A 12344-nucleotide genomic window follows, 5' to 3' on the forward strand; every position below is an offset into this window, starting at 1 on the left:
TTCTTTGTTTCCGTAGTACCTTTCGTACATGATTGTTATACCACGGTGGATCTTTCCCCTCGCTTTGGACCTTAGTCGGTACGAACTTATCTAAGGCGTACTGGACGATGTTTCTGAATTTTTTCCATTTTTGTTCCACATCCTCTTCCTCAGAAATGAACGTTTGATGGTGGTCACTCAGATATTCTGCGATTTGTGCCCTATCACTCTTGTTAAGCAAATATATTTTCCTTCCTTTCTTGGCATTTCTTATTACACTTGTAGTCATTGATGCAACCACTGACTTATGATCACTGATACCCTCTTCTACATTCACGGAGTCGAAAAGTTCCGGTCTATTTGTTGCTATGAGGTCTAAAACGTTAGCTTCACGAGTTGGTTCTCTAACTATCTGCTCGAAGTAATTCTCGGACAAGGCAGTCAGGATAATGTCACAAGAGTCTCTGTCCCTGGCTCCAGTTCTGATTGTGTGTCTATCCCATTCTATACCTGGTAGATTGAAGTCTCCCCCTATTACAATAGTATGATCACGAAACTTCTTCAAAGTATCCTTCCACTCGGCGACTTTGCAGAGGCAAAACAGAGGACTTGGAATTAAAGACGTGCTTTTAAACTAAAACACGCCACTAAGACTGGCATCATGAAAGTTCTGTTCCTCTCGTTAGATCCTGGGGATAGGAACGCTCCTGTTAATGTAGCACGTCAGCCTAGATTACGTCCGAAAGTACTATGGCGATTGGAGCTGTATAAGACTTCCACCAGCACAAACCAACACTAGAACCGTCTATGATTATATTACCAGACATCGTCTACACAAACCAATTCCGGTAAATTAACCTACAAAAAACTAGAGGAACGTCTGGAAAAATATCAACAATAAAATTATACCAACTAGAGTCAGTGCCGTATGGTGCGACGTTGTAAACGAAACCATACCCTCAGCGGAACGATTATGAAAAATCAAATTGAGACCATCTTCATACTGCGACAAATGTGGGCTTGTAGAAACTGTAGCGCACACCTTCTTATGTGAAAACAGAATTTGGAACTGGACTAGGAAGAAATTAGCACTATCAACAGAACCGCAGAAAGTCATATACCGATAACTGAAGCTTTGCAACCCGACTGGAAATGTTACCCGTCCGCAAAGAATAACAGTTAGTCGTGGCTTCTGGGACAGTTTGTGTTTTACGTCGTAATAAACAAAACTTAGAACTTAGACGAGTGCATGTTTTATATTGCAGAAGACATTTTAAGCTGAAGAAGAATAACAAATATAAGGAATGGTTTAAATTTATTTTTCTATTGCTTTATGTGGGCTACAAAGAGGTGGACAGTTTTATTGATTAGAAGCAGAATACTATTCTTTCACTTTTTTTTATTCGTGGAATATTCTTTTACGTTGGTTCTAAAATCGGAACTGTTCTAATTTGGCAAAACCCCTCCGGCTCCGAAACTTCTTCCATTTGTTGAAAAATATATGGCTTCCTTACAGACCTCATATCCATCCAGTGCATAATAACTTAAATTGTGAATATATTTCTGAATGAATGTTTGTTATTTATTTTTCCGTCACCCTGTTCACTGTTATAAGTTATGTTCCACAAGGAACGCACGCCATTGGAGATGTCAATCAGTAATTTATATTACCTTAATTACTACTTCAATTTTGATCAACAATTTAAAGGAATATATGAGTGCAAACATGGAATACATGTGAACAATGCAGCTGCTCAGTGACAGGTATGGGGCAGGCATTGCGGTTCAAAATTGTTCAAATGGTTCAAATGGCTCTGAGCACTATGGGACTCAACTGCTGAGGTCATTAGTCCCCTAGAACTTAGAACTAGTTAAACCTAACTAACCTAAGGACATCACAAACATCCATGTCCGAGGCAGGATTCGAACCTGCGACCGTAGCGGTCTTGAGGTTCCAGGCTGCAGCGCCTTTAACCGCACGGCCACTTCGGCCGGCGGAGGCATTGTGGCCAGGCCTCGGATTTTCGACCCCTGCCCTCTTTGCCTCCACCTACCTGGTGCTGAAAGTCTTCTCAAACTTTTTAAAAAAATAATAGTGCAGTGGTCAGCACGTCTTTCTAGTAAGCAGGAGGTCTAGGTTCGAAGCTCAGTCGGTCACAAATTTTCATCTGCAGTCGTTACTGTATTTCAACGCGCTGTGACAGTGTGGACGTCGGTCCTTCGATATTTACGATGCAATTGTTTTTTGAGGCAATAGAGGTGATTTGCGAACATTTGTCTTGCCATCAAAATAACGGGACTCCAACGGCATCCAATCCTTAGTCATACCTTCGTGCCGGAGCTAACCCATATCATATACATGCGAATTAGATTGTAGTTCATATTTAGTCAAATAACGAATGGTCAGTATAGAAGTATGCCGGCCAGGGTAGCCGAGCGGTTCTAGGCGCTACAGTCTGGAACCGCGCGACAGCTACGATCTCAGGTTCGACTCCAGTCTCGGGCATGGATGTGCCTGATGTCCTTAGGTTAGTTAGGTTTAAGTAGTTCTAAGTTCTAGTGGACTGATGACCTCAGACGTTAAGTCCCATAGCGCTCAGAGTCATCTGAACCATTTTTGAAGTATACAAGTATTTACAAACAGTAGAAGCAGGATTGCAGCGAACTGATCACTTAACCTGTGTAATGAGTCATTCCAGCTGCATAGCTGAGGGTAATGTTTTTTAAGCAATTCATTGCACAATTAATGTAATACCCGCACGATGATCTCTGTAGTCGTACTGTATCATTAGCAGCCCGTGAATGTAGTACTATGTTCGTTAAATCGGATTACTCAAGCTGAGGCCAAATAAAGACAAGCGACGACGCCACAACACTATTTTTGCTTAAGTAGGTAGTCAGCGCTAAATTATGTGTGCCACCATTAACGTTGCTGTAAGCAGTTTGACAGCACAACACCACCACAACTACTGACAACCTGAACCGTTATCATCACGCAGTTGAAACTCGCAGTGATTACAAGTTTCTCATGTTTGTCAAGAATAGCGGAAAGCGCCTCTGAAGTTCCATTTCCATTACGCCTAGGACGGAGAGAATCCTAAATATCAGTAATAGGTCACCTAGCGAAGAGCAGAGTCCACGTATTGTCTCAAGTTCTTGCAGTTTGATGTTAATGCAATTCCAGATGGTTTCACACTAACGGGTTCTTTAGGCTATCGGAATACTCATATGGGAATTATAGAAGTGTAATTGCTAGAATGTTCAACTACCTTAATAACACCTCATTATGGATTCAATACGACTCGGAAAGCAACGTTAATTTGACGTTTCCATCCATCTCCTGACGTCTTACTGAATGAAGTCTGAAGTGCACGCACAGTTGTGTTGCCTGCCGCAAGGATTCTGTGAAGTGTTGTGACAGCTGGCAGTCATTGCTGAATACAGACATGTGCAAATATCCTCACTGCCCTAGGAGAACTCGTCTTTGTTGCATTTTTTTCCATACCGTAATTAGCACAGTAACATAAGGCTTGTTCTGTTGAAGAACTTGATGCTCACAAGTCCTTAAATAAGAATCTCCTAGCGTGAGTAATGCATGAAAGGAAACAGACTTTTGGACAAAAGAATGGACAGCTACCTGCATTTTTGCATTTCCGATGGCGCATACGATAAGAATCTGGTGTCATATTATGTTTCAGAACCCTAAACTGTTTATCTTTTTACCTCATACTAAAACAAAAGTTATGATATGAAAAGAGGAAATGACTTATATGCTTCTCTGGAACTTAAGATTTCGTGTTTATTTTCTCACTTCATTCTAAAACAAGAGCGTTAATATGAGAAGAGGAAATGAAATATACGCTTCCAGGACATAATATTTCCTTGTGTGCTACTACTGCATACATGAAAACCCTGCAGTTAATTTTTGTATGTTGGATAAATTTTGATATCACCTCACATTCCTTTGTGAGAAGGTTCCTATCTTCTTGGGATTCAAACAGAGTGGACATTTCATCACTGGTTAATATTCTGATGACTAATGACGTGATACCCGTTGCAATTGCCCCATGGCACCTGTGAATAGAGTCTCACGTTGGGTACTATAAGAACACGCAGGCAGTGATATCCGCTCACTGCAGTCAGAGCCAAGGTGATTTCTTTCTGATTATGGCGAAGCGTCTGCTGCAGTGTCTACGCTCAGCCAACATAAACAAATCGCGGCGGCATTGGGCACTGCTAATCGCTGCACTTGTCACGAGCCTCGACAACAAGAGCGCACTGTCTCTGCTAACGATACTACGGAGTTAATACATCTTACTTAACGTAATATGCAGGATCTGGGTTGGGTGAAAATTCAGTTTGTAACTGCCCATCGCATTAAAATACTTTACAGTCATATTTGATGCAATATTTATTCTTGGTTGTCTCTCTAATGTTAATAGTATTGATTCAGACTGTGCGTGAACAAGAAAGCACACACACACACACACACACACACACACACACAGTCATTGATTCCAGTGAGGGTGACAACTACTGTGTCTTGAACAACACATGCACCAGTCGGTTCCTCAGCCGGCGTCGAGTGGATGAGTTTTTTCAATTACCTTGCATTGCAAGAATTGTAAGGAGGAGCCTGAAAGTAAATGGACTTGTATGCCAAAGAGCTGCGACAAAGCAAAGCTTGACCGATTATCAGATAATTGTCCACATGGGTTTTGTGGGCGAGTATACTTTTAGTAGCCGCGCGGGATTAGCCCAGCGGTCTGGGGGCTGCAGTCATGGGCTGCGTGGCTGATCCCGGCGGAGGTTCGAGTCCCCCTCGGGCATGGGTGTGTGTGTTTGTCCTTAGGATAATTTAGGTTAAGTAGTGTGTAAGCTTAGGTACTGATGACCTTAGCAGTTAAGTCCCATAAGATTTCACACACACTTGAACATTTTCTTATACTTTCAGTAACCAACCCACCCACGATCATTACGTAAGATTTCTCGAAGGTGTAGGGGAATTGATTTCATTAAGTCGTCGACAGCGTAGCGTGATGGTTTACTTCCCAACATATGTTTTCTATATTTGTCCAAAGGTCGCTTGCTTTTGTAGCTCCACGTGGCAATGGCCTTGTTACCTCTGCCCACATATTCTCTATCTGGTTGATGTTTGGTGATCGTGGAACAAACGGCAACAGCTTTATCCTCTCTTGGCTCTGAAACCAATCTCTCACTACTATGCTATGATGGATGGGGCTCTGCTCCTGTAAATAAACTGTTATCTGGTTAGTTCATATATTTATATTTAAATAACGTATTTGTAATAAGCACATTGGATTATTATTTTCTACAGTGTTTAAGAATTCAGGCCCTGTCATAGATAAGTGATCTATATTCAACAGTCCGATTAAGAATGTGGTTTACCCAGTCTATCATATGATGAGAGTCGTAGTCGGATATCCACATTAAGACTGCCTGGCTGAATCTGATTAGAACGATCTGGTATCGAAAAGAAATTACAGAAATCGGATAATTTGAACGTCTGTATTGCAACAATGCTGCGCACATAAATTCCTATGATGGAGTAACAGGTAGAAACTGTCTAAGAAAAAGTGAGAAATATGTCTACTAGCAGCAATGTAACGTAATTATAACCCACATTTATGTGATGGAAATACTGAATCGAACAATACACATCTATTTCAGTGGTGGGAAGATACACCGTATCGGATTTGCTGATGACATAATGACAATAATAATAATAATAACAATAATAATAATCGCGTGTGGCGGATAAGTGAACCCCCCCCCCATATGGGTGGTACCGAGGAAATCAAATCCTAGGGGTGAACCAAATACTAACACAATCCGGAACGGCTACTCAATCCGTTGAACCCAAAATCCAGATACGTCTGAGTGAAAATCACCGCTGCTCTGGTCACCGCCTGTTAGCTCAATGAGCTTGGCTGAAAATATTTGCTTTCAAAGGCTTCAACACCCTCCAGTCCTGTCCGGTCCTGTAATCACCCAAGCCAAACCAATGAAACACAAGCAAACATGACCTATGCAAGCAAAGTCAACTTTACCCCAGGCGGCAGTTGGATTTTCGGATTCTGGGGAGTCCAGGTTAGCACGGCAGAGAATATTAAAGACCTCTGGTAAATTTCCCTACAAACAAAAAACATGCATTTAAAAGTAAACATCGATACATTGATCCAAACACGAAAACTAAATAATCTCACAAAAGAAATCGACCGACAAAAAATTCTCATCCTTGCTCTTCAACAAGCACGACTAAGTGACAACGAAACCTTGCGTTAGGGAAACCATTGCATCTTCAACAGCAAAATACAACAAAAGGTAGCGAAAGGCGTACCAATATTCGGCATTGCATTTCTCGAACACAGATCTATCATCAACTCTGTCAAAGAAATCACACCCATCAACAATCAAAAGGTTCAAATGGCTCTGAGCACTATGGGACTTAACAGCGGAGGTCATCAGTCCCCTAGAATTTAGAACAACTTAAACCTAACTAACCTAAGGACATCACACACATCCATGCCCGAGGCTGGATTCGGACCTGCGACCGTAGCAGTCGCGCGATTCCGGACTGAAACGCCTAGAACCGCTCGGCCACCGCGGCCGGTCCATCAACAAGCGACTTATGACTATGCTCATTCAGAGCCCCACCAACATCGAAAATAAGAAAAACACCGAAAATGTCGAAAAATTCCGGAACACACTCGAAAATACTATGAGCAAAATTCACCAAGATGACGTGAAAATACTAATGGGAGACTTCAACTCTCTATTTAGGACAGAAAAATCCTGTAGAAAAATCATCGGTACAAATTCAACGCTTAGACCAACGGCACACGTCTGACTGACAATTTGCCAACAATTCAACCACAAAAGGATGTCTTCCCATTTTAGGAAAAAACCAGTTCCCAGGTAACATGCTTAGCTACCAGGTGCACGCTGCTTTCGTTCGCCTTTCGAGACTCGCTGAAAGCCAGATTTTTAATTCTTTTGTTGCACAGCTACAAGCAGGCAGATAAAAACTCAATAAGGGAATCGTAAGACAACGCTCGAGCAAAATTCGTCTTGCTACTTTCAGTAACCCTAAGTGTCAGAGCGAAAACCTTACAGTACTGCCAAATACATAATGCCACTTTTGTTTTCTGCCGACATATTTTTTGTTGTTGTGAATACATAATTTTATCTATGAAATGTCACATTTTCATAATACTTACGAATGGTACAGGAAATGAAATAAATACAGATCTTTTCGAAGTCAAAAGTCGGTAATATCCTACTAATTCGCGCTAAAATAGGCTCAATCGTCTCACAGACACTTAATGCTTTATTAAGATAGACTGTCTTCGTGATGTTTCTGTAGTAAGCTGAATTTAATTTGTATTAGTACAGTGAATATTTTAATTGCATTTTCCATTAGTTTACTAAACGCAACAGTAATTATCAAAGAGAAATTAATCAGCAGCAGAATTTTCTTTTACGATATCTAAAACGATTTGACAATGCTAAAGTTGTTTACAAATTCTACGCCTGTATAAACCTACTGGTTCTAACGATGTCATTAAACCAGAGTAGTTTTAAGAGTATTTTCGTCTAGAAATGAATTGCCTTGACGGTTGATCGATCAAGAGCGGGAAAGGTAAAATTTTACAAATATATGACGAGAGGGACAAGTGCTTGAGAGAGGACTTCCCTATCAATACAAGTGCCTGAGAGACGATTTTCCTATCAATCTCCTGGATAGTTTTGTTTCTCAAATCAGCATAGTGCGTTATCATGCATGACATATGACAGACATAGCCTTAAATTACTCCTGGTTTCTTTTCAAAAACATGCAAAGATTGCGACAACACTGTATCCAGTTCTTATTTGTGTGTGGCTGATAAACTACCCAGTTCTTCTACCTTACTCTGAATAATGTGTAAAAAAGTCGTTTCCTCTATCATCTTTTCATTACATTACTCATTCGTTTAACAGACTTCTGGATACATTAGATGGATACTCACTTTATCTGCTAACTGGTTATTCACACACAACTTTGTTTTCATTAAGTCAATTGAAATTACATTACCACCTGAGTGAAGATAACATTTTCCATTACCTAGGTCAATTTTCACTTGATATCGTCTGAAAAAGTCCATTCCTCGGAGAAAGTTAACTATTAGATTTTCTGCCTCTAGGAATGTAGAAGTAATTACGGTTCCAGCGAAACTTATTGAAATATAGGTTTGTAACTTGATTCCTTTCGACTTACTACCTATAGTTGCTAAAATATGGCAATTCTGTACAGGTGAAGTAGGTAGGTTTAGTTTCCTTTTTATTTCAATGAAAAAGCTGTATTAAAACAAGTTTACTAGTAGCTCCTGTGTCTAGTATCACATGCACTTCTATTATCCCTATTCTGGTATTAACCATCGTCTGAACTTCTTTGTTTATTACTTTTATATCATTTTTCTTGTCTGTATATGGCGTGTTTCCATAAGAGCGTGCAAAAATGTAACAGGACATAGAGAATGCTCCAGTGAACAATTTGAGGTAGAAAACCTGGGCTCAGGGAAGCCAGCTTAAGGAGATATGGAAGTAAACTTGTCTACCGCTTTATCTAGCATTACTGTTTTCCAGCTTATCATAACTAACATGCGTACAAGTTTACACGTACTGTGCTGTTTATTTACATGCACATTCTTTATTATCTGCAATGAAATGAGGAGGACGAGCCTGGTTATTAGGAAGTACAACTATTTCCTGGTCGCTGGATTGGAATGGGAGGTCCTATTCTAAGGTGCGCGAGGTCACCTCACCTGAATCCGCTTGATTATTTCTTTTGGGGATATTTAAAGTCACTTGTGCATGAGACCCTAGTGGATACGCTGATGGAATTAGTTCCCAGAGTCGTAGCTGCCTGTGATGTGATTCGAAATTCACCAGGGACATTTGTCAGTGTTTGTCAGAATCTTGTTCGACGATGTCATGCTTGCATTGAGGTTGATGGCTGTCAGTTTCAGCACATTTTGCAAGACACTGTAAAAAATGGTACATTCATTGTGTCAATAATTGTATTTGCAGTTAACTGTAACGAACGTAAGTAAAAAAGTAACGGTACTGTGATTTTATTCCTATTATCTCCTTAAGGATAAGGGTACTTCCCCGGCTCAATATTATGTACAAATCAACACTATTTCTTTCAGGCACTGTTTATAATGTATATGTTTTACAGTTTTTTGCTGATATCAGGTAATGCAGCACACTTTCTAAATAAATTTGAAGTATTTTGAATGTTTTTGAACCTCCTTAGGATTATTAAAGAAATTACAAAGAAATTGATGCCTTTTTTTCCAAGGTGCTTCCTCAAATTGAGGTACCATTTACTCCAATGTTATACATTAGAAGGAGACCAAATTCATACCAGATACGCATGACATGATTGCTGAGGTACTAGATCTATTTAATTCCACCTATTATGTATATTACAAGGATAAAAAATTTCACATCTTACATTTTAATTTTCATAATTTCTTCCCTAATTAAAATGTTACTTTTTTCTATAATTTAGTGGATTCTGCAATCAAGCTTAGGTCTTCTACGTAAGTATGGACTATTACTAGTTACAGAAAAAAATTAGAGCAATGCTTTATAAGCTTTAGAAAATATTTGTACCTGAATTCTGAAAAATACAATTTGCGGGAAATTGCGAATGAAGACACGAGTCCAATTAAACTGTGCCTCAGAACATTCCTGAAGCATAGTCTTCATCCTGCAGCATTTATGCATCTTCAAGCTTCCTTCTGGAATTCCTTTTAGCTTTCTGACTCCTTTGGTAGCTTGAAGAGCGAATCTTTCAGCTTCATGCACACATTGTCTATCACACGCAAGCAATTGATCTTCATATTAGAGCCACATTCATGCCTAAATTTCTCAGGACTTCCAACTTTCCTATCACTCCATCGCTGAAACATATCCCTGCATCTAGTGCACCAACTTTTAATGTATTTAGTCCTACAAAAACATTCTTGGGTAATCGTTCCCATATGCAATGGCTGAAACTTTCCCTTGTATTCTGAAGACATTTACTAAGCAAAACAGGGCCACTCAGGTCTCTAAAAATTGGCTTTATTTCATTCATAACAGACTCAGGAAGCGAATACTTATGACGATAGATTTGACCACTTTCTTTTGCTTTTTGGTAACCACACCAAGAATCTGCTGCTTTAGGGCAAAGTCCGTGAACAGGGTGGTCATCTGTGGACAACTTATGAAAGCAGGTAGCCCATGCAGCTTTTCCCATTGCTGTAACATCACTCAGAGGTGCAGTTCGTCTAATGGTCAGTCCATAATATCTCTGAGGAAGGTCTATTTCAGTTTCCGTCAATCTGCCTCAGCCAGACAGAGATTTTCCACCAGAAAGCAACTTTACTTTCATTCTCTTCGTAGCTTCCTCAATCTAGCACCCGTCCTCTTTTGCACATGTCCACAACACTCCAGTTTTGTTACCAAGGTATCACCATAAACATTGCCTCACTAATTTTATTGAAAGCTTCAGAGCCCCATCGCCTAGGTACTTCGTATATCTAACGTTATAAATGGGCACCGACCTCTGAAATATTTGTAGTGCTCCATCGGGCTCCATACCTCCACTATAACCATCGTAGTTCTTATAACACTGATGTTCAATATGTCTTCCAGTGTTACCATGGCAGGCTTGGCAGTAGTTCGCTAAGAACTCAACATCAACAACTTTTCCATTCTCCAGAGAAGTAGCATTTACAACACCATTCAAGGAATGATGTCCTCGACGTTGCCATGTCCCATCAAGGGCAACAGCAATGTCCCAGGTTCCACTAATATTTATAGTTTCTTCTACGGCATGTTTCATAGATGCCTTAAACACAACCGTCAATGCACCTATAAGTATTTTTATCTACTTACTGAACATACTGGGAGGAGCTGGAAGGTCCATCAAACCACAAAATGTTTGAGCAGCATTTTTTCCTTTTCCTGTTGCACAAACTAACTTTAAATTCACATCATAGAAATTATGCACGAAGTTCTACGTCATTTTCGAGGCAGATTCACTGCAGAATCTACACAGCACAACAAATTTTGACGCTAAACCCTTACTGCTACTTTGTTGTTCAGTTATTTACACACAGCCTACACCATCACATTGTTTAAATTTCACCACTTTCTTTATCAAAGAAGATAACATGCCCATATCAACAACAACAAATCCACAGGGACATTAAGACAAAAATTTGAATCACTAGAAGTCGTGGCGTGTGGGAGTTCCTTACCTGAAGAACTGATACATAGGTTGCTTTCAACAGTGTGGCTTGCTTTGTTTGTGAATTGGTTACCACGGAATTTCCTTTTATTGAATTTCTTGATGCGTGGCATAGTTCCTATTTATTGCACACTAAAGGATATGTACTTCCACAGATATACACTACTGGCCATTAAAATTGCTACACTAAGAAGAAATGCAGATGATAAACAGGTATTCATTGGACAAATATATTAAACTAGAACTGACATGTGATTACATTTTCACGCAATTTCCTGAGAAATCAGTACCCAGACCAACCACCTCTGGCCGTAATAGCGGCCTTGATACGCCTGGGCATTGAGTCAAACAGAGCTTGGATGGCGTGTACAGGTGCAGCTGCCCATGCAACTTCAACACGATACCACAGTTTATCAAGAGTAGTGACTGGCGTATTGTGACGAGCCAGTTGCTCGGCCACCATTGACCAGACGTTTTCAATTGGTGAGAGATCTGGAGAAAGTGCTGGCCAGGGCAGCAGTCGAACATTTTCTGTATCCAGAAAGACCCGTACAGGACCTGCAACATGCGGTCGTGCATTATCCTGCTGAAATGTAGGGTTTCTCAGGAATCGAATGAAGGGTAGAGCCACGGGTCGTAACACATCTGAAATGTAACGTCCACTATTCAAACTGCCGTCAATGCGAAGAAGAGGTGACCGAGACGAGTAACCAATGGCACCCCATACCATCACGCCGGGTGATACGCCAGTATGGCGCTGACGAATATAAGCTTACAATGTGCGTTCACCGCGATGTCGCCAAACACGGATGCGACCATCATGATCCTGTAAACAGAACCTGAATTCATCCAAAAAAATGACGTTTTGCCATTCGTGCACCCAGGTTCGTCGTTGAGTACACCATCACAGGTGCTCCTGTCTGTGATGCAGCGTCAAGGGTAACCGCAGCCATGGTCTCCGAGCTGATAGTCCATGCTGTTGCAAACGTCGTCAAACTGTTCGTGCAGGTGGTTGTTGTTTTGCAAACGACCCTATCTGTTGACTCAGTGATCGAGACGT

The sequence above is a fragment of the Schistocerca americana genome, chromosome 1 (assembly GCF_021461395.2).
Source record: "Schistocerca americana isolate TAMUIC-IGC-003095 chromosome 1, iqSchAmer2.1, whole genome shotgun sequence".
In the NCBI taxonomy this organism is placed as follows: Eukaryota; Metazoa; Arthropoda; class Insecta; order Orthoptera; family Acrididae; genus Schistocerca; species Schistocerca americana.